This window comes from Lactuca sativa, chromosome 5, assembly GCF_002870075.4.
Source record: "Lactuca sativa cultivar Salinas chromosome 5, Lsat_Salinas_v11, whole genome shotgun sequence".
NCBI classification, from domain to species: domain Eukaryota; kingdom Viridiplantae; phylum Streptophyta; class Magnoliopsida; order Asterales; family Asteraceae; genus Lactuca; species Lactuca sativa.
This window is the reverse complement of record NC_056627.2, coordinates 244,019,050-244,044,665: the sequence shown is the minus strand read 5'-3', so window position 1 is coordinate 244,044,665 and position 25,616 is coordinate 244,019,050. Positions and strand designations below refer to the sequence as shown.

The window sequence follows — 25,616 nt, the reverse complement described above, 5'->3', positions numbered from 1 at the left end:
TTACAATTTTGACACCTTACAAACTAACTTCGACCTTGACACACCCTGATCGCCGGTGATCTAAATCATATTTTAGAATAATTAAGCTTGACCAATACAGTAATATTGTCATTGGGCTCACTACAGGTAACCATGGAAAAAAATATTATGGCGACGATCTTGAAAGTCTGAATCAAGGCTGGATCTAGGACGATTTCTTAGGGATTCTAATTCAAGGTTCTTGATGTGTGAATTCAATTCAGAAATTTACGATTTCAATCATTTATCATGTCTCATAGAGGATTAAGGTAATTCAATTTTCAAATTTTTTATATCACACGTCCCTACGTCAGGTCCATGATTTTTTAAAACATAGTTATGCAAATTGTTAATGCGATAGTGGAATTAGCATCTTTTTGAACTGTAATATTACAACTCTTAAATGATCAAGCACACATACAAAGTAATTTTTTTTTGGTGATTTGTCCTTTGAAATAACCAGTGCCATGTTGCTTTTATATTTTTAGAAAACATTTTATTTCCATTTTTATATTTCTTTTACTTTCTTACATCTTACATTCCATTTTCTTGGTTTGTTTAACATTATAAACTTCCATTTTACATTGATATATAATAATGGTGATGGGTAACTCAACCATAATTGAATTCCAATTATGTCGGAATGGAATCATGAATTTCAATTATGTTGGAATGGAATATGGATATTTCCATTTATGCATTTTCTACAATTTTTGATTCTTGATTTTGGTGCATTTCATAAGTCCGCATATTTTTCCAATAGAACTTAGTTTTTTATTTTTCATTTGTTAATGCATTATTGGATTCTAAACTACAATTGGATTTGGTTTCACAGAAGTTGAAGCTCGAAGAACGGACCACAAAATTGAAAGTGATTCTTAGCAGCAATATTCATTTAGAATGTATTAGTGTCTTTGTTAGATTTTGATGTCTTTTTTCCGATTTGAAAGTGTTTTTATTTTTATTATTTAACAACAAATGTAAGTCTTAGCAATTGTTACTCATATTATATAAGAATTAATGTAATTTTTGCTTTTATTCTTCAATTGATGGTTCAAGAATTTGTTATTCTAGAAGTTCATTCTGTCAAAATATGTATTCTGTTAGAATATGTATTCTTTTATGCTTCAATAATATCATTACTTTTGTTAATACTCATAAACATATTCTATCAGAATGGTCCAAAATAAAATAATTACTATATATTGGAATCAGATTTTGAACATTAATAGAGTTAATAACCCCTTAAAATCCGAAATTTCCTTTTTTAAATGTAGTGTAAGTGACTAAAATACCCTTGTACTAAAATTTATGTTATTATAGACCATAGTAATATCATAGACCCTCAAATCATGATCATTCATTCTATTCATTTATTGGTTCAGAATTGTCATTACGACCACACAATACATGACATGCATATTATAACCTAGCAATATATATATATATATATATATATATATATATATATATATTAGGTTATAACTCGTAGACACCACGTATTAGAAAGGTAAAAATAATTTTAATTTAATTATAAGGTAATTATTAAGCCATGATAAAAAAAAATTAATAATTTGTAAATATAGATGTTTTGTTATTAAGTTCAAAATGATATAATGATTTGTTGAAACTACGAAAGTATAATGGTGTGAATATCCGATCGACAATTTGTATTTGAAAATATGTTAGAAAATTATGATTTTGTAAAGTTAAAAATAAAATTAACAATTTAAAAGTAAGGATTACAGACGATTGATAGCTATTGTAATTCGAATAAACTTCAAGTCACGAATTGAATGATGATCAAATAGAAAATAAATGTTAGTTCTAAAACATGGCAAAAAATCATTTTTTTAAACAATTATTTATTTACATATTTATATTATTTGTATTTAATTTTATAAGGTGTGATTGTAAATAATTATTAAAAATGTTTTGACGATATTTAGATATTTAGGATGTTGTTTAGGTATAAATTAATTAAAAGTTTTCATATTTTATAATATTTTATAATGATATATAACCAAATTAACTTATAAAATTCTTTTACCATAATATATAAAATGATATTTTAATAATTAAATGACATTTTAAATTAAAGTTAAATAAATATCATATGAGTTTTAAGTTACAGCTTATCAGTTAATTTATATTTTTTTAGCAAATCTATTAGAAAAATATACGAATCAAATTTATTTTTAGCAAACATTTACCTGATTATTTTGCATGAATCTTGTCTTTGAATATGTTAGCCAAATCAGAAGATGTTCAAAAGAATACGTAAATTGTACAACTGTTATTTACAAATAATTTATAAGTCGGGATGGCTATATTATTAATTTGTCTTGATATATTATTCCTTAATAAATATAATGAAAAGATAATAATACTAACTTTTGTTCACCTTTATAAATTTTAATAGAAAGTTATGAAACTTAATTGAAAAATTAATATAATAACATGTGGTAATATAGCAGTAACACAAATGGTTTTAAATCATATTTTTATTTTTGGATATTAAATTGAAAAAGTCAGGTTTATCCTTAGAACAAAAAAATATATATATGCAGTTAAAACCAAATTTGTAACTTTTTTTTGTTTTTGTTTTGTAAATAGTTGTCAAACAAAGGCATTTCATATAAATTTTAGGTTTAATGATTTTATAATTTTTTTGTGAAACATGGACCATATATGAAAATGATTTTTTTTAAAGAGACCATATATGTAATGTTTTTTATAGGAGGGAGAAGTAATTGATAAGAAAATAAAGATGAGTTTTATTTCTACTAAAATGAGAAAGACCGGTTATCGGTTCGTCAATCATTCCGCGCTTCGTCTCTCACACACACACATTAAAACCTAGAAATCATAAAATTGGAAATCAATATTCACATTCGTTAACCATTTTTAACGAATGTTAGTTTATCTGTGTGGATATCTTGAACAATTTCTCAAAAAATTAGGGAGTTGAGGGCAACACATCCTACAAATCGAGTTCAATCTTCACAAAAATGATGGTTTGATAAGAAGCCAAATAATTTGTACCTTCAATCGGTTGTAGGAGAGGAAAACATGATTGAAGAATGCAAGAACTCTATAGTATCGGTACAGTCGCAAAAGGAGCAGAGGAAATGGCTTAGTAGAAGGTATGGGTGATCACGGTTCGGTTTGAAACCGTGAAACCGACCAAACCGGTCATCAGTTTGGTTTTACGGTTTATATATTTCTTTACGGTTTGGCTTGCGGTTTTAAAACCTTAGTGAACGGTTTGACTTATAATTTTTAAGATTTCAAACCGTATAAAAACCGGACCAGACTTTAGAGTGTATATATATATATATATATATATATATATATATATATATATATATATATATATATATATATATATATATATATATATATATATATATATATATATATATATATATATATATATATATATATATATTAGTTAATAAAATTACAACCCATAATATTTAACAACTCCAAGTCCAGCCCAATCTTAATTTGTAAACTGGTAAATGCCAAAATGGAGCCCAAATGCCCAATTGAGAAAGTAACGTCCAAACGAGTGAATGAAGAAGCCTAATCGCAACACGCAAACACGGTTGTTTCTCACACGTTGTTTCAATCTTCATTCTTCAATATTCACTGTTGTAACTCGTAAGTCTGAGACGCACCCTCCGACAGTCCGAATACACCTCGCCGTTCGCCGCCTCCGCCTACAGCAGCTCCTCCTTCGCCTGCAATAGCACCGCCTCCACCTGCAACAGCTCCTCTTCCAGCTTACAGCTTCGTCGTTGATTAGGAAGGTATGTTATGTTCTGATAAAAGCTAATACGCCATCAATCTATTATTAATTCGTTTAGATATCAAAGTTGTAGGTTCTATGTGTTTAGATTCTGATTCATACTCAATAATATTATGGTTCTCTGCGTTTTTATTGATTGAAATGGTTAACAACTTAACATCACAGATTCACAATTTTAGAGAATTATTAATTCGTTTTTGTTGATTAGAATGGTTGACATAATTTCTGTTAATTTAGGCGAGGTTATCGTAATCACAAGTTCTGTTAAGGAGATATGTCAAGACTATAGAGTCTTAAATTTGGACCTTATTATTGATTATACACAATGGTTAGCTCATAGCATATGTCTTGTTCACATAGAAACTGTTTTAAATAACTTGTATTGTAAAATAGCAATGTAATTTTAAAGTAGATTGCTATAATCAATGACAATGAGTGGGAACATGTAAAATTCCAAATTTGCCCTCCTTTTGATAAGTTTATTAAGAGGTATCAAAAGTTATATAATAAGATGATAGTTAGTATTGTTTTTGAAGCCAAATCATGCAGGTGTATGAGGTTATGCGCAAAATGGCAAAGAGGAAAAGATCGGGGGCTATTACGGTATATTAAAAGTTCGGATGTGATGGTTGATACTATGTTTTTTAACTGTTTAGCGGAAATGAAGGGGGGTGTTGGTGATGATGGAAAGTAAAGGGTGTGAACCTGATAAGATTAGGTATAGAACTATGATTAAAGCTTACAATATGAATGGAATGAGTAACCATGTGAAGGAATTGAGGCTTATGCTTTCTTCTGTTGGAAAATCGGATTCTAGACGATAAAAGTTTTTGAGGGATTTAATGTGTTGTTTGTATATGATTACAAAAACTATGTTATTTCATATAAGAACAATAATCTGATGTTTTTTTTTTAATATGCATATTTGTTCATTTAAATTATGTGTGTGTTAATGAAGTTTATTCTGCTTTTGTAGACAAGAGTCTTGCATTAAATTCTTTGAAGTGGAAAGAGCTATCGCCTACCTGGAGGTCAACCAAATAAAGGGTGCTGATATTTGTAGTTTTAGTTGTTGGGAACTTCATTGCATCAGAGATTTTGTAATTTTCAGCGCAAAGTTCCACCAATGATGTATTGAAAGCTCTTATACCATCCGATTAAATAATTCACTAATCACTATATACCAAAAAGTTAAGTGAGTACATTTATTTTTGAGTAACTTACACGAATGGTACCTATGGTTTAGGGTAATTTGTATTTTTGGTCCCTAACTTATTTTTTTAACTCGAAAGGTCCTTACTGTTTGTTTTTGTTACGCATTTGGTCTCTGTCTTATCTAAAAATACTATTTTGTCCTTGATTTTTTTAATTTATTTAAATAAACACACCCCCAACCCCACCTCACTCACCTTACCTTACCTAACTCATTATTTTTCCCTATTTAAATAATAGCTTTTTTAGGTAAGACATTGACCAAGCGCGTAACAAAAACCAACAATATGGAGTTTCCAAGTTAAAAAAATAAGTTAGGGACCAAACATACAAATTACCCAAAACCATAGGGACCTTAATTTACTCTTTATTTTTCTTTGGTTTTCACAATAAGGTTATAAAATTACATATATATTTTTATTTGTTTATCTTTTTTTACATACCTGGTCAATGTAATTGAGTACTCATAAGTTTGAAATTTGACTCGAGCCTTGATTTTCAAGGTCGAGCTCGAACCGGATAAAGTAATTGACACTTTCGATTTCGGTTCGAGTCGACCGATCGGCTATTAAAAAAAAGAGAAATCTGGAACATTGAAGAAACAAAGGATGAAAATGGTGTTAACAAGGTGTCATTGTTTATTATCCTTCTCACGAAACTCGGTTAATCCATCAATACTGATAACAACATCATTTGGACCTTGGGAAGTAAACATGAAATCGATAATCATAATACAAAATAATATTTGAATCTTAAAATTTCAAAAAGTTACCATGTCACTTAGGTTTTTCGTAGTAAAAGATTATTTGTAAACAAATGAATCTACATTTATTCAAATTCAAATGAATGAAACCCTTTGACATTTATAATTTGATCCAAACTGTCGATCTCAAAGTGAAATTATAACAGGTTACAAATGTACTAAATTAACCTAAAAACCACGGTCATAAATGAATCTCGATTAAATAAATGATCTCAAACTAAAGTCATGGAAGTGAAAATTACATGAGACTAATCTCTAAATATTATTAAAAGAGAAACTTAAATTCTAATCTTAAGAAATCAGAACCATTCATTATATTTCAATCCTTAATTTTTCACTATTAGATTGATTGCTGACATCATCCAAGGTTATTCAGTCACCGTTACAATATTCAATCACTGTTACATGATTCTCTCTTCTTTCATTCGTCATTTACCCTCTCTCTCTCTCTCTCTCTCTCTCTCTCTTTCTCTCTCTCTCTCTCTCTCTCTCTCTCTCTCTCTCTCTCTCTCTCTCTCTCTCTCTCTCTCTCTCTCTCTCTCTCTCTCTCTCTCTCTCTCTCTCTCTCTCTCAATTGTAACCTAAAGAAACATAAAAACCATTCCTTTTTTACTTCAATCGTGCCAAAAAACATATCCCAAATTCGCATCGCCTCTTCAAACGCCTCTAGGAATACGGTTAGTTTGTCTTGATTTTACTTCCAAATTCAAAATTTCTTATCTTCCAATAGTGCATTTGTGTAATCGATTTATGTTCTTTATTCTTTCTTTTTTCCTTTTTTTTCTTTTGACAGATCATTTTCAATATCAATTTCTTTGTTAGAATTCTTCATCCGATAGGGTGTCTGTTTTTAGAATCAAAAGGAAGAGACCCTATCATAGATTCTATTCGATATGCTTATTCCTTACTACCAAGCTGTTTTTAATTTGTAGCTAAACTTGATTAGTAGTTGAGAATCGGGATCTCTGGTAATTTGTTTGATCCATAATCATCGATCAATTTTGTGATTTATGGCTTTAGTCCAGTCCTTTTTTCTCTATATTCCTTTAGAATTTTGACCGTCTTCTTGGTCGAATCAGTTGTCAAGTTCATTATATTCAAGATTGTGTAGTTCTGCGAAAGCCTATAGCTTAACATCAACGCCATCAACTCCTCCATCGTTTCAATTTTCTTCTTCATCTTATGAACATTCAGGTGTTGTTGATCTTACACTACTAAGCCGATTGCCTTTTCATATTACTGGAGTTTTTTTAGGAATGTTCTTTTCTCTATATTATCTTAAAATACTTCTATTTCTTTTCATTTGATGGTAACAAGTTGGACAGTTATATGTTGAACATAATTTGTCATCATGTTATAAATTCATAGAACAATCGTGCTCGCTTATTTTAAATTATCTCTCAGCCATGGCTAAATAGAGGTAAAAGGTTTACTTTTTTAGACCTTCAAAGTTTCATTTGATATTCTAATTTAAACCAATTCTCAATCACCTATATGGAATGCCATGAGGAATGCCACGAAGCTATCTTCGCTTTGATGTTTTCTGCAACAAGCTTTCCTGATCTTCTAGAAATGCGCGGACTAAGAAGTTTATTTGCTGACAGATATGGAAATCATCTTGAACCTTATGTCAACAAAGAGGTGCTTCTAAATCTGCGTTGTCAAAATTACACAACTGGCATTTTGCTAGGAAATTCTATTCCCTTGTAAACATCATCCATTATAAAAGCGTAGACTCTATTCTCATTCAAATACATCTCATATGTTCATCAATGAGATGAAAACCCTAGACATCCCGGTTCAAGTTCAATATGGACTAGGATTCTCTTATTGGGCCTAATGGACCAATAAACCTTCAACTTGAACTATTTTGGGCCTAAGGACCCTAATTGGGTTCTAAATGGACCCACACTCATAAAACTCAACCTTTTGGGTTATATGGGCCTAAAATGATTCATTTTACCCTTAGTGGACCTAAAATGGACTGGTTATCTCTAACGGGCCTTGATGGGCCATAAATAAATTAATTAGCCTTAATGGACCACAAACCCATTCCTTTGTACCATCTTGGGCCGTGAACCACCTTAAGAGCCCAATGGGCCGAAAAATATTAATTGGGCCTCATAATTTCGAACTTAGTCAAGTTAGGGCACAAACTTATCTCAATTCCTTTTCTTTTGGACCAATCTCGGCCCAACAACAATAATACAAAAAAAAAGAGACATTATGACAAAGGGGTGATTTGTGAGTTGCCACCTCCTTATTGTCTGAAGGTAATCCAAGCATCCAATCCCATGTATCTAGGCTAAATTCCCTAAACCCCCATGTAATGCCCAACTTATCCTCCTCCCTTCCTCCTTAAAAACTCTCGGCCCCAACACCATCACCATCTTTTCTCATTTCAAACTCTTTATAAGAACTCCTCCATCTCCCCCTTATTTTTGCAAGTTTGTGGATGTTTCAAGAGGAATTCATCAAAGTTTCACCGATATTGGTAAGTTGTCATCTTCCATAAGCCATTGTTTTCCATTTTTAAACAAAGAACACCTCCTTACATGGTTCATTTCGTGTTCTAGCTTTCTAGAGCCCTCTAAGTTCGAAAACTTCTTCAAGGAACTTGCTAGGGCCGAGATCTTCACCTTATCCTCCATCAAAACCGAAACTTCAAAGCCAAGTGAGTTCATACCCCCTTGTCTTGGGGGGAGAATACAAGTTGCTTTGTGTAGATCTATGTGTATATGCATGACTATGTGTGTTTTCCATGAATTATTTGGTGATTATGTGTTGATTACTTCATTAATCTAAAAATATGTTAAGAACTTGAAGTTTATCACTTAGATCTTCATAAGAACCATGAGAAAAGTATGTTTTATCACAAATATTACATATAAACTTGTAGATCTGGGAATTTTACACTTAGAATAGCAAAAATGAGTGTTGTGCTCAAAGATCTATAACTTATACTCAAAATCAGCTTTTGACAGGAAAGTTTTAGCCCAATCTCGAACTGTTTTGACCCTCTTAATGGAAGTATTTTTCAAAACTGTTTTACATGGATAAATTTCAGGTTTATACCTTTAAAATGAATACTCTCACGTTTTCATACGATTTTTCTACAATTTTTGACGAATTTTACAAAACTGCCTATCAGATTTGAAATAATTTCGGACCAGCCTGTGAAGGTGAGCAATTTCACACTTGTTAGAAGCCGTTAAAAATTATGAGAAAAACTGTGAACAAAGTAGACAAAATTTCCAAACTTCCAGAATTTACGGATCCAAATTTCGACTTACGATGATTTTTCTACAAAGTTTCCAACAACTAGGTCGGAAAAGCCCAAAACCAGAAAAATGTGTATTTCCACAAAAATCAAGCCAAAAATGATATTTTGACAAAAATGGGTTTAAAATGTTAATTTTACCACAAACTAGTCATCAACACAAGTTTTGAACAAAATAGAGACTAAAGAGTTATTCTTACAAAATTTGGGCCTTAATTGTAAATTTTTGGCTTATTGGGCCAAGAACGTCATTTTTACAAAAAAATGGGCTTTTTATATCAACTTTGTAAATAATCAAGCTAAAATAAACAACACAATAACAAACGGGTTAAAAACGATATTCATATCCTTATCGGGCCTGGAAATAATATACATGTTTAGTGGGCCTTAGTGTCCTTTTACATGTATATTGAGCTTATGATAGACATTCATATTCCTTTGAGTCTGGAAATAATAGACACGTATAGTGGGCCTTAGTGGTCCACTTACATGTTTATTGGGACTGGGAATGAGTTTTGTATGCGTTCTTCTTTCTTTTGTTATTTTAGTAAATACTTGAACCAAAACCAACGATAACTAACAAACAGATTATTTTGATCATTTTCTAGATTATTGGGCCTTAGTGACCCATTTTTATGTGTGATAGTTCATGTATACTATTTATATGTTTATTGGGCCTCGTTGACCCATTAACATGTGCGACAGACCTTGGATACTAATTGTGTGCTATTTGGGCATGTAAATACCTTACATGTGAAATGGGCCTTAGTTGTCCTTTCATATATATTTCGGGCCCATGTTATATAATTTCATTCCAATTTGGGCTTTTAAATTATTTACATGTTTAATGATGCCTTAGTGGTTCACTTACATGGTTCATTAGGCCTGGAATGAGATTATACATTTCATCGCATAAATTCGATTAAGGATCTAGTGAGTTTTGTCGGTTGGCACCTATTAAGTGTACGATCGTAGCCTGTTGTTATAACCCGAGTCTCTTTGAGGAAGAGCGGAGATTTGTGTATACATCTATACGGGGATGACACCCCACACCTGAGTTGTTCACTACAGTTAGACTAACTCAGTCTAGGGTGACAAAAACCGTATAATCAAAAATCAAAACCGGCGTCCAACAACGCCAAGACAGACGAAATTGTCATTATTTAGTATGGTTATGACGACTCACTTAGAGAAATTAACGTTATGAAGTTTACGGAAGACCTTTCTCTTTTCTCTTGGATTACTCGGAAACATTCTCGTACTAGCACTCAACCTCGGGGGTTGGTACGACAACTTTCTCTTTTACAGGCAACATCAGGTTGTCTGGGAACATTCTATTTACATGCTCATTACATTCCTTATACATTCTCTTTACCCCTTTTAGTCAAATAAACAAAAACATACATGCATTAATACAAGATCTAACACAAACATTCTAAACAGTTTGCAAAAAATATCGGATTTTCTGGTGGTTTCAAAGTTATACAAATCATTTTCACAAACATGCTTATGAACTCACCAGCATTTTTATGTTGACCGTTTTTCAAAATAACTTGTATTTTCAGGAAACCGTTAAAGCAGGATGAACGAATCAAACTAATGGATATTGTGTTATATTTCGTTTCATCATACTCTTACTATTTTGGCATGTAATATTCAAATACAATACTCGATGTAAACAATGAATGTTGTTATATTACATGTGTGATGATGATGATGTTGTGTTTCAATTATATTCACTGTAATGATATTTCAAGATGAAGTCACGCACAAGCCCCCGGACGTTTCCGCCGTCTGGTTCGGGGGTGTGAAACAAAATCTATAATAAACATTCTTTTAGTAGCTTTTAATCAAGAAAAAAAACTAAACGGGAAACAATCATGTTCTTAGTTTGTCAAGAAATTGAAGTCAGACCCTCCCACTAATGATATGAAGCTTCAAATGATGCAAGAGATTTGATAAACCCCCACTTTGGTTTGTTTATCAAAGAAAAAGATGCAGGGGCAATTTGGTCAAAGACCCAACAACATCAGTTTCTTAACGTTTTATGCAGTGTGGGAAGGGGGGGGGGTATTTTTATTTGAAGTATATTAGTTTTATGTTTTTGCCATGATCTCCTCTTTTGGGCTTGTTTTCGTGGGAGACAACATTCCTTGTCCTGGAGTCATTTGTCTGCTCTGTGGTCCCATTCTGAGGGTATAAATAATCATCTTTCTCTTAGAGAAGTTTTTGGCTAGAAATTTGTCAAAGTCTCAGACTTGTTGGAGAGATTCCCCCTCTCAAAAATGGGATTATTATCTATCAATCTTATTTCAATCTTATGAAATTATTGTAGTTGTGTTTATTCATTTTGGTTACTAGCTGGGGCTTCTCAAGATTGCACATGAATTTGGTATAGAGTGGGATTACAAGGCTTTTGTACAGAAATTGGAAAAAAACCTCCATTTAAACAGGTAAACCATATTCTCATTCTCTTTCAAGTGTTAGCATCTCTAAATATTATTAAAAGACAAACTTAAATTCTAATCTTAAGAGATTGAATATTTTACCCATTTAATTTTCTTTTTACCACAAGTAGCTGATAATGTCAAAGACTAAAATAGATGTGTTAATTTTCTATTTTATCTTTCTAATCAACATATTAAATATTCATCGTCCATCATACATCATACAATGCATATATTTAATTATGTAATGATGATAACCCTGTTTTGCTTTAATTATCTATATTCATATTAAATAATATATTGATTCAAATTATTATACTTACGATCAATGATGACTTAAATTTAGCAGTTGACCAACAAAATATCAACTTTTTTTATTTAATTAATTAAAATTGGCTTATTTAAAATTTTAACTATCATGAGGATTCATTAATAAAGTTATATAAACTCTTCTTCTCATAGACATTGCAGGTTATGCATATTTGATATTTGATCTAAGCTTATAAAATTTTTGAATTCTGAAAAAAAATAATTATATTTTTAGGTGTTATATGGAGGAAAAGAAGGATGAAGAAGAAAGCACATTGAATGAAGGTGAAACTGAGATTGCTATAGGACATGCAAGAAGGTTGATTCAAAGTGGTGTACGATGCTTCTGATATTGGAATTATTAACCCTTACTCAACATAGGTAAAGTAGAATTCTGTTTTGGTGTAATGGAATTAAGGAATGGAATGGAATTGTTGATTCCATTGTAATGGAAATAACTTTGTAGGTTATGTTGCTAAGAGTGTTGAGAACAAATGATGACAAGTTAAAAGAATTGGAAATCTCAACTGTTGATGGCTTCCAAGGGAGGGAAAAGGAAGCGATTATTATTATTCAATGGTCAGATTAAATTCAAAGAAAGATGTATTTTTTTATTATTTTTTTATTGTTGTGGCGTTTTATAATTTATTTAAAATTCAATGAAAATGTTGACATTAGTTTTAAAATTGAATTAACTCGTCTGTTTTTGCAACAGACCAAAATACCCTCATCATCTATTTTTAAATAAAAAAATTTCAAACATTATTTTTTTTGATAGATTTTGCTAGGTTCAAATTTCAATTATTTTATCAGATCCAATTCCTTAAAAAACATTTTATAAACCAAATGCTACATAATACTTTATCAATAAAAATTAGAGAAATTAAAATTCTTCATACTTTTTCTTCCTACGTATCTTCCTACAACTTTTAGATGATGACAACTATAACAAAAGTTTATTAATTTTATTAAATTTTTATTAATTTGTTTTATATTTTCATATTTATTGAAATCTTATATGTTAGTATATTTTTTTTCTTATCCAACTTTTTATCAAATTTATTGATATCTTATATGGTAATTATTAGCTTAAATTATGTATGATTTTATATATTTTTGTACTTATATTAAAAAAAGCACATTAAACTTCCTTTTATTCAGAAATCTTAAAGTTAATTTATGTTTTTTTTTCCAGGAAAGTAAGGTAAAGTGAGGATGGAGGTACCACAGGCGGAGGTGCTTCTGGTGGCAGCATCAACCTCAAGGCTTATGACTAGAAGTGGTAACAAAAGTTAACTTATGTTTCTTTTTATTATTTTTTATTGAAAAAATGGCTTATTTTAACAACTAATGACCAAACTGCCCCTGCTTTTATTGAAAAAAAAAAATACTAATTTAACAGACAAAGTGTTACTGACTGCGACTAATTTTAACATTAAATAAAATACATATTTTTTTTTTGGTTTGTATACAACTGCTTTTAGTTAATATTGACTAATTTTGAATGCAATGTTTTTTGTTCATATTTCATTCGAATCATACTTTAAAGAATGTTGCTATTTCTTGATGCATCCCTTTACATCAAATTGCCACAACGACGATTTTATTAAGTAAATTGCTATTTCTTGATGCATGCATTCATTTTATTTTACACCAATTACAACAATCTACCTTCATAACCTGTTATAAAGCAACCATTTTATATTAAAAGAAAAACATTTTTATGTATTTTTTGCCCATTAACCATTTTTCCCATGACGTTGTTGAATCTTATTTAGAGATATACATTTTTTTATGCTTCTGGACCATTTTGCCCCTGTATTATTGCTCAATGAGGTTGCCTTGAATATGTATAATCATTTCAGATAAAACTTGCTCAAATATACTTTAATAACCTGTTATCAAAGCAACCATTTTTATCAAAAGAAGAAGCATTTTTATGTATTGTTTTCCCGTTAACCATTTTGCCCCGATGTTATTGAATATTAATAAGAAATATACAATTTTGAAGCTTATGGACCTATTTTCCCCTGTATTATTTATTACTCAATGAAGCTGCCTTGAATATATATAATCATTTAAGATAAAACTTGCCTAAATACTACAAAAAAAATTTGTATCTTTATTCTATCTTATAAGCAGGGAATCGATCTACTAGCAGGAGTGGAAGCCATTATAAACCATTTAGTGGTGAAGAATTTCAGGATCCCATGTGTACATGCTCCTGTCTGCCCTATTACCTTCTTCACTCACCAAGTCTATATGTCCAAAGTATGTTGCTGAAGAATTGAGTTGATACTTACATATACACATTCATATAATAATTAGGTTTTGTTATGATTTTTGAAACAATTGGGATATACGTTCTTGCCATGTGTTGAATGATTTTGGAAAATTTTGACCTTGAGTTAGAGCTGAACGATTTACATGGAGAAGCCATGAAAGTTGAAGATGGTGATCGATCTAGAGAGCCGTATGCATTTGTGCCCTAAATCGTTTTATTAGGGTGGACTATTTTTCATGTATTGTTGACTAGATATACCAGCTCATCAATTAAATATGCCAACTCATCCATTCACCTGAATCATCAGGTTACCACAAGGTGAGATTTGAACCAAAGGTATACTTCGTTGGTGTTTTTTGTACAAAGCCCTTAGTTGGATGGTATTTTTTTAACAGACAAAACTTTAATGATGTTTTTTCAACGTTTTTGAAACATTCTTACCCTTATAAGTCATTTTCACATTTTGTTTTGTGGAATATGTTTCTCTTTTCTTACCAGATAACAAGGATGTAGTTGATAGTTTTAGTTTCTTGATTACTGGATTTGTATGTATCTATTAAACATGTATGCATATTTTTTATTTTAGTTTTTTGATATGGTGTTTTTCTGGTTGTGTGTATGGTATATATATATATCTTATGTGTGTGTATATATGTCTCATGTGTCTATTTGTGTGGTGTGTGTATGTGTCAGTGAGTCTGTTTGTGTATGTGTAAGTTTTTAAATACAATATTGGTTAAATTCAAGAAATAGCAAACGAACACAGTAGATTTCTTATAACCATAGCATTTAAGTTGAAGTTCAAATTATTATAATATCTTAAATATTGTCATTATTGTATTATCCAAATGTTACCATGGTGAGTTGTTTCTAACAAAGACAATCTTCTTTGTTAAGGCATTTTTATCTTATGCTATTTGAAATTGGTCTTTTTAAATTATTTTATTTTATTTTGATGTATAGTATTATGTGATTTGGAAAACAACTAAAATGTAGTCATATTTCTGGAAGTCTTAAAAATGAAAAAAAAAATATTTCCTATTATATACGAGAAAATCTATGTTTTAATTTAGTAAATGAGGAAGGATATAATTTATAATCAATGACTTTTACAATACATGCACGGTTTGTATATGAATGAAACGAACGTGTCATGTAATTTTGTTTATAAAATGGAACATATTTCTATAACATAATTATAACTTTTTAATGTAAGTGAATAAAACACAATGACTACCAATGAAAAAACATTAACACGGCTTGAAACTAATATTTATCATGTGGTTTATGAAAACCATTTGGATAGAAATTATTCATAGGAATGAAATTAATCACACCCGCTGCTAAAAAAAAACTATTTGTACAAGACTTTACCGGTTTGGTGTTACTTAAGTTATTTGATCGTAACGCAAAGATAGTTCTTGAAAAAAATACACAAGAGCTGCTTCAAAACTTTAATGAGGTTATTGATATTAACTTCATTTACAAAAAACAAATTTTCACTTTTTTTTTCTATCTATTTTTATATCCGTTCATTTTTTTAGGAGGGTAATATGGAGATTTATCCATCTGCGTTGAATGTGCTTTCAGATAAAAAGTTGGCGTTCAAAATTCAGATTTCAAATGATAATTTAAAGAACAAAGTTGATGGTTATGAAATCTTAAAGTTCACTGCTGATAATACAATCATTGCTTAATTGGAAAAAAAATTAACATCAAACATGTAACATAAGAATTTATTTCTACATTAATGATGCTCTTTATGCTTTTTTTTTTCATTTTTTTTTTTACAGTTCTCATCATTGCACTCTGAGATGATTGTTGAGGATAAAATCAAACCTACTATCTTACCACCACCGAGTCATTTGAGATTGTTACCGGCAACAACTACTTCAGTCAAGCAGCCTATTGAGATTGTTACCACCACTGAATCGTTTGAATGGTCTTCTTCGAAAAATGGTGTTGCTGCACCTTCCTTGAAGATCCCAAAAACGGAAAAGCTCTAATAAGTTTAAGCCATTCATAATTATTTGACATTTTAGTTTGAAAATTTTTTTATTAGTTTTTATTGTTTGCTTATGGATTTGTTTGACAAGTAATTTGTTTTTATTTTGAAGTTTATGCTTGTTTTCATTGGTTTCTCATAATTTTTTTTAATTATTATGCAATATCTATAGACGTTTCTATATCTCTAGTTAAATATATAACTCATAGGAAAATTATAATCCATTATATATCTCTATCGTTTGAAGAACTCAATAGTTAATTACGAAATAATCTCAGATCACTTCAATTAAAATCATAGAAAAGCTTTACATGAGATTAATTAAATGATTACCTTGTGAGAGTTCCAATTCAAATATAGATCTCAATTATTAGAAGAATTTTATCTAATTAGTTATGAAACAATCTCATATTTTAACTAGAAATAATACCTTGGTCAATAACCTCGATGCTCATTCTGAGAAATTGCCTAGCATAGGATAACATGTCAATAGACTTAGGCCGATAAGCATCGTTCACAATCCCTCCTTCTAAAGTTATGTGTTTACTTTGATATGCATGTGCTTAGATTCATTTTCATTGATAAACGAGTCGAATTGTCTTGCTCATTAACACTAGATCACCACCACCATCGCCATCGTTCTCATTACACAACACAAAAATTAACATTCTCCCAACGAGCGTACAACTTCAATAAGTTCTTCCAATCGTGTGTCATGACGACATGTATTTTTAATTTGTCGTTTGTTGTCGCTAAGTATTATGTAAGGTCAAAAATTATATAAACATGGACCTCTTTTAAAAGTTGAATAAGAAATTGTTGCCGAAAGTGACTCGAAAAGAAAACGAAAGAATTTGAGAAGTGGGAGTTTTAAAGAAGTCGATGCAATTTATTCAAAATATTCCACTTACATTCAAGTTAAATTTTAGACGGTCCAAACAAATATTAAATTCTAATAACATCACCCTTGCTTTATGATTATATTACACAAATGGTCCTTGTACTTTATAAAAGGTCTCAAACACAGTCTCTAATTTTTTCCATGACAAGAATGGTTCATATGGTTTTAGTTTGTTGCAGTGTTTATCCTTGACATATATAAAATAATATTTTCCCTTCCTTTGAGCTAAGGAAGCATTTAATGGCTTTGTGTTTGTTACGAATTGGATTCGAACCAGCACATTTGAGAGCAAACTACAGGCCTAATTTGGGGTGGCAAATCGGGCCATCGTATTGTGTTTTTATCTGACACGACACCACACGACAAGGTTTTATGTAACACGAACACAACACGACACGGTCTTATGTTTTTTTTAACTAACATGAAAACAAACCGATTAAAAAATGACAAACACGACACGACACAAAAAAGATAACATTAAATTAAATTTAATGTATTTGATTATCATTTATTCATACATAACACGAAAAACAGGACAAACACGAAAAACACGACAAAAAATGTTAAATCGTGTCAATTTCATGTCAAAATTTGAATACGAACACGACACGACACGACGTCGTGTTTTTTACACCTGATACGAACACGACACGAACACAAATTTGAATTTCAATTTCGTCTCAATTTCATTTCGTTTCGTGTATTTTTGTCGTGTCGTGTCATCAATTGTCACCCCTAGGCCTAATGAACTACCATTCATTCATTTTGCAACTTTGTTTACTCGATTCCTCTCGTGTCTAAAGGGTACATCCATGGCCAACATACAGACACTATATTTTTATCCTTTTATTTTACATAGTTTATTTTATGTAAAAAGTAAGTAATTGAACCAATAAACAATAAGGAAAAACAAGCTACTTTAGAGTGATGGATAAATGCATATTATAAATGGGTTATATATATATATATATATATATATATATATATATATATATATATATATATATATATATATATATATATATATATATATATAGGTTTAGGTTCTATGGAAAACAAAAAATCCTAAACAAAACCCTAAAAATCATAAAAATGCATAAAAAAAATACTTAGAGCTCACAACACTTTTAGGGCAACACATATTTGAACCAATGAAAACATGACAACACATCACTTCCACAATAACTTCCACAATACATTACTTGTGAAGAAAGAAATGGACACGTGTCATTTGATTATTGGTTCCGGTAGATGTTGCCATACTTATTTGTTTTCCATAGAACTCATTCCTATATATATATATATATATATATATATATATATATATATATATATATATATATATATACACCTCCTCTAATAAACAAAACCCTAATTGTCACGTGTCGATTTTTCTACACCACTTTTGCCACATGGCATGTTCATATTCCCCTGCATTTTCATTTCCCGCTTTTTTATATGCTTTGATTTTAAGTCGGCGTATCCCAAAAAATTAGCCGCTCTATTTGAATTTCATTTTAATTAGGCAAAAATCAAGATTCTAATCTTATCTATATTTAAAATTGATTATAAGATTTCGATTCATATATACCTCCACCTATGATTTTTAATCTATCCATCATTTTCATTCACTATACCCATCTTCATCATATCCAAATCTGTAAAAACGCATCAAGTTCAGGTTAGAAATAAAATTTCTTATTCTTAACGCTTACGCATCTGATGAGAAATCATAGAGTAGAGAGGGAGGTGACACATATGTGTCCACGGTCCACCCACCTTCTTTAATCCCATGAGACATTTTGGTATCCATAAAAAAAAAATTTACTCTGATTTTTGTAGGCTGTTAATCAACATGAAAGCTTCTTGTACAATTCATTGTGTATATTTTATTGATTATCAAGTTATTGTCATCGTTTTATTTGTCGGTTTTATGTAGTTTTCTAATTAGTTGTTAACTTTTGGTTGATTATGTGCAAATTTTATTCTCACATTCATTTGTATTATTTATAAATCTATAACTACTCTGATTTCTCATATGTTTGATTTTATTCTCTACATTCCTTGAAACGTGTGCCTAATTATAGCAATGAAAGTTTCTTACTTCATTTGGAAATTGTTAACCGTTTACCCTTTTTTTGGCTTTTAACAGTTGTAGTTTTTGTCATTACAATATATATATATATATATATATATATATATATATATATATATATATATATATATATATATAGTTAGGTTCAAATATTTCATTATCTATTGTGTGCATATATGATTAATTTTAGACCAATCATTTTAGTTATTTTAAGAAAGTAAATAATGCATATTAAATGCTGACGATGTAATTAATATCTATTATATTTTCAACATGTAATATGCATTAATTACTTTCTTAAAATAACTAAAATGATTGGTCCATAATCAATTATACATTCACATAAATCACAATAGATAATGAAAACAAAATAACCTATATATATATATATATATATATATATATATATATATATATATATATATATATATCTATATATATATATATATATATATATATATATATAAGGTGAGGTTCAATAGAGAACCATAATTAACCAAGGAACCAATCTTTTTTTCAACTTTTAAAACTTATTTTTTATAAAAAAAATAAAAAAATAAAAAAAACTAAAAGTACAGAAATTCATAAATTTTTATCCTTTTTCCAATGATACAAAATCGATTTTTTTACATCAAATTCACAATATGAATATTTGAAAATTTACAACGTGAATCCGGATTCACACGGAGAATCCGAAAAATATTTTTCACATTCACAATGTTAATATATGAATTTAAATATTTTTATATTTTTTTTCAATAAAAAATAAGTTCTAAAAATTGAAAAAAATATTTGGTTTCTTGAAAAACCAATAATTATGGTTATCTATTGAACTTTTCCATATAAATATATATATATATATATATATATATATATATATATATATATATATATATATATATATATATATATATATATATATTGAACAATAATAAATTATAAAGTACGTTGTCACCCATGGAGGCATGCTAGACTGGTTATGTGTAGTATGTGGTTGACTATATGTATATAACATCTAATGTTATATACTAACATTAAAAATTTATAATTAAAAATTTATAATTAAGGATTAAGTTTTTTTTTTTAATTTCTATATTATTTTAATTTGGCAACCGTGTATTACACGGGTTATAACCTAGTGTGAGTGTGTGTGTGTGTGTATATATATATATATATATATATATATATATATATATATATATATATAGAGAGAGAGAGAGAGAGAGAGAGAAAGAGGGTGAGAGAAATTAAATTGTCTCTTACCTTTTATGACTACAAATATTCTTATCCACTAATATTATGACATGTGTCATCATTCCACAATTTAATTTAATTTTATTTGATATATTCCTAATATACTCTTAATGAGATAGTTAAGTAAATATATAATGGTGACATGTCATAATTTTAATGGATAGGAATATTTGAAGGCATAAAAGATACGGGACAATTTAATATAGGTTATATATATATATATATATATATATATATATATATATATATATATATATATATATATAGAGAGAGAGAGAGAGAGAGAGAGAGAGAGGAGGGTTTAATTGAGAAAAAAAGGTTGAGAATAGGGAATCATTCTCAGCCAATCATTTAATTAACTCCTTAACATAAAATACACGGTGGCAAACTTATAAATATGATATGATATCCTTCAATCACAGATACGTAACTGTGGATAATTTGATAACAATTCAAATTCATTACTACTCGATTGTTCATCATCCAAATTTCTTCTCCAACCTTCAACGATCATCCAGATTTTTTCAATTAAATCCTCGATCAACATCATCCAGTGTTAATCGATCATCCATCTTCATCAAAAACACATTTATCAACGTCATTCAACAGTAGACAAAAAAATTTCGTTTTTGGTTCTTTCAATCCAACCTTCAACTTTGCTTGAATACGAGCATATCTTCAACATCTACGATTAATTATACTCAAAGTGTCATTAGATCAACATCATCGATAATCAACAACAGCTTCACTTCATATCATTTATTCAACATCGATCATCAAACAAAATTTCGAAATTAAGGTTAGAAAAACATCAAATAATTTTTTTTGAAAATTTTCATATAATTTTCTATCAATATACTATTTTGTAAGTTTTAAATAGTCAAAGTATCATGTTTTTAGCATTATTAAAAAAGCTTACTTGTATGCACTCCAACTGTTTGATGAAATGCATAAACTAAATTACCACGTTATATTCACATATGAATATGTTTTCGCACCTTAATCAGTATATGATTATTAAAACACAAAACAAATATATAATTTTATATGTTATTCATATGTGAATAACATATAAAAATTATATATATTTGTTAATATACCTTGTAATATTCATATGTTAATATCTTGTGTAATATTCATATGTGAATAAACTGTGTAATATTCACATATGAATATATCATCTAATATTCATAAGTGAATATATCATCTAATACTTACAATTGAAAATACTATGTAATATTCACAAATAAATACATCGTTTAATATTTAAATATGAATATATTGTATCATATTCACAAGTGTATATACTATATATTATTCATATGTGAATATATTGTGTAATATTCATGAATGAATATACCATGCAGTATTTAGATGTGACTAGAATGTGTAATATTCACAAGTAAATAAACTATATAATATTCACATGTAAATCTACCATATAATATTCATATATGAATATACTATGTAATATTCATTTGTGAATATACCATGTAATATCACATGTAAATATACAATATAAACAACATATATCATATAATATTCACATATGATTATACATTCATGTGTGAATATATCATGTGATAATTAGAATGTGATAAATCGCTATTATTATGAACTAAAAGTATATTTTTAACATTTTTTATGTGTATTCACATGTTTTTCAGGTATCGTTATAACTCAATAAAAGAATAACATTTCAATCAATGGTTTGTTCATATCCTAGTGGTTGACGATTGGTTGACGTAATTGAGAAGATATCAATGACGAAGACAATATGTTTTTATATTCACGTGTAAATGTTATACAATTTAATATATTCTTCATTTTGATCGTGTTAAATTCAAATGCAAATGATATTCATTAACCAATACAATGTTGTTTGTCTTAGTATAATGTTGATTTTACATGTAAAATAATATTGTTAAAATATACAAAAAAAAAAAACTATTCACAAACCAATTCTTACAGTGTATTGTTTATTTTTGTATATAAAGGTTGTATTCACAAAATAAATAAATATACATGTATAGTTTATTCACATAATGTTTATTTTTGTATATAAAGGTTGTATACACAAAATAAATAAATATACATGTATAGTTTATTCACATAAGTACAAATAACGAATTACAATGATGTTTTTACTAGTGGGATGGAAGTTAATAACATCAACAGTAAATATGTCGTAATGATTTCTAAATTTTATTCATATATGAATACATAGCATGTCATGATGATGTCATCACTAGTAGGAATGAAAATTTAGTGACATCATCAAAACAATTTGCCGCAATGAAGTTTAGTCTCGGAATTGGACGAAATTCGCATATTTGATGTAAAATGGTGCGATTTACAAAACTCACCGCTTCGCCGTGACGTACGGTGTTTTTCGGCCATTCGGGACTGTTTAGGGCCTCAAAATGACGTTTTTCTATTTTTATAATTTTCCGAAAAAAAGTTATCATTTATTCTCAAATGAATAGAACATTAATAAAAATATATATGCTTATATAATTATTTTATTAACCTAAAAAGATTAGTTGTATGTGAATAAATATATATTCTTATCAAATAGTTTTTTTTATCTTTAACTTTATATATTTTGTAGTCATCGATTTTATTGACAGTTTTATTTATTTGTGAATAATACATATATATTCACATTTGATTATTACATATATATTCATTTGTGAATATTACATATGTTCACATGCAGATATAATTCTTATATGTTATTCACATATGAATTACAAACTTGCTTAGGACCTCAAAACAATGTTTTTTTTTCGAAAAAAATACATTATCATTTATGAATATTACTTGTATTCATTTGTGAATAGTACATCTATTCGCATGTGAAAATAATTTTTATATGTTATTCACATATGAATTACATAGTTACTCTGTATTTTTAAAAGACATATATTGATTCTCGTGTAAAGACATATTCACTTGTGTATTACGTGATATATTTAGTTTATGAATTTCATCGAACAGTTGACGTGCAAATAAATTAACTTATATAATTATGGTAAAAAAAGTTAACAATTGAAGCCAATAATTACAACACAAATCAAATCCTATCAAAATTGATCCATAATCAGTAGGTTTAGATCAAAAATTGTGAATTTTTTTTATGAAAAATGAAGTTTTTCAAGCTTGAAAATCGATTTAAAAAAATATCTTCAAATATATAGTTATGTTGATGCGCTTTCGATTGCTATCTATTTTTTGATATTGGTGAATGTTGGATTGATGAAGTTTCGATGACTGGTGATCGCAAAATGATGTGACATCGATAAATATGGATTATGTTTATCGATTTTGCTTGACATCAATGAAACTGGACAAGATTGAATCACGACTTACACTTAATAGTACGAATAAATGTTTTTGATGATGAATCACAACATTTTGATGAAATAATGAAGATATTTGATGAAGAATTGATGTTTTATGAAGTGTCGATGTTTTTTGATGATGAACAGGTGACGTTGATGTTTTTTTGATGAAGAACAGATGACGTTGATGAAGAACAAATGATGTTGATGGAGAAGATATGATGTTGATGAAGAACAGAGGAACGATCCAGATGAATGAATAACAAATGTTGTTGATGAAGAACGAATGAACGATTCAGAAAAACAGCGAGTCTTTAATGACTTAATCTAAATGTGTTTTACATATATAAAATGATTGGCTGAGAATGATTCCCCCATTCTCAACCTTTTATTTTTTCTCAATTGAACTTACCTATATATATATATATATATATATATATATATATATATATATATATATATATATATATATATATATATATATATATATATATATAGAGAGAGAGAGAGAGAGAGAGAGAGAGAGAAGTAAGTTCAAATAAAAACAGTAAATAGTGTGAGAACGTAAAAACATTATGTTTATGTTAGTATTTTGTAATGAATTTTGTATATGTATATTGTTGAAGTAATTCTAATATAAATATTAACTTTCGATTAGTCATATATTTATTACAATGTTATTATTCTATTATAAACTTATGTATGTACATTTTTATAGTATATTCTAATTTTAATTTTAACCTTTGACTATTCATTTATTCTTTGTTGAATAATGACATAAAGTTATCGATACAAAATTCAGTGCAGAATAATAACATAAAAAAATGTTTTTACATTCTCACACTATTTACTGTTTTTATTTGAACTGTCCCTATATAGAAGTAAGTATATATATCGAACATATTTTTTTTACATCTTATAAACATATATTTTGTACCACGTACAATCATAATTAGTCAAGTTTGGATACCTATTTTCAACATAACTATTGGAGCACATATACAAGAAGTATAGAAATTTAGAAATGTATTATTTTCTTGCTATATGCCCATAAATCAATTTATGGAAACTATTAAACGAGTAAACGAATTAATCAATGAAAACTATTAAATCACATATATCTTATGCATTTATTCTGTATTGAAAATATCATTTCATGCCTTACGATTCAATGCTTAATATATATTATTTATATATGCCCAATTCATCATGGTTTTAATTTTCCAACTATGACATTAACCATAATATGTAGCATTCACATATGTTTAATGTATAACAACCACATATAAGGAAACAATTGAATCAAAATACATATGTTTAATGTTCAAAAGTCTACATAAACTTCATTTTCCACAATACAACCCAAAACATTATATTTTTCATTTAAATATGTAGAATACAAAATGTGTCATCCCCGTTTTCACAGTCAGAAAAGACTGATTTGTTTATGTTTTGTTTTGTAAATCAGAGTAATCTTTTAAAGAAAACAGTTGCGGAATTTGTTCCCAAAACAAAATGTGATAAGAATTTGTCAAAACATTTCTTTAAAGAAATGTATTTTCATTAAATAACGAAATCTCGGGATGTCATGTTCCGATACAGACCAAAAGCATAAGCAATATAAAATAGACCTTACAACAGTCATTTATAACTACTGGTCTATAATCCAAAATCTCTCGTCAAGTCCACCAACTTATACTCTTGTGCCATTACTTGTAATGCAAAGAAAACTGAGTGGGTCAGGCTTGGCAGCCTGGTGAGCATATAGGTTTTCAACCCACAATAATATAATTATTATATTCAATCATCAAACAATCAACCCAATTACCCATCCCCATTATCTTCTTTATTTCTTAAGGTTTAACCCTACGAATCGACTATCCTTCCTTC

General features: G+C 28.8%; 1 long non-coding RNA gene across 2 annotated transcripts; it reads left to right on the top strand.

The window, feature by feature from the left end:
- Positions 1 to 3,607: 3,607 nt before the first annotated feature.
- LOC111908703 (uncharacterized) lies at positions 3,608 to 5,022 on the top strand. 2 transcript variants are annotated; one of them, XR_002855955.3, is made up of 3 exons: positions 3,608 to 3,833; positions 4,369 to 4,550; positions 4,809 to 5,022. It is a non-coding gene; the product is annotated as an uncharacterized LOC111908703 (long non-coding RNA). The 2 variants fall into 2 exon arrangements; XR_002855956.3 differs by having other exon boundaries at positions 3,609 to 3,833; positions 4,382 to 4,550.
- The last annotated feature ends 20,594 nt before the right edge of the window (positions 5,023 to 25,616 follow it).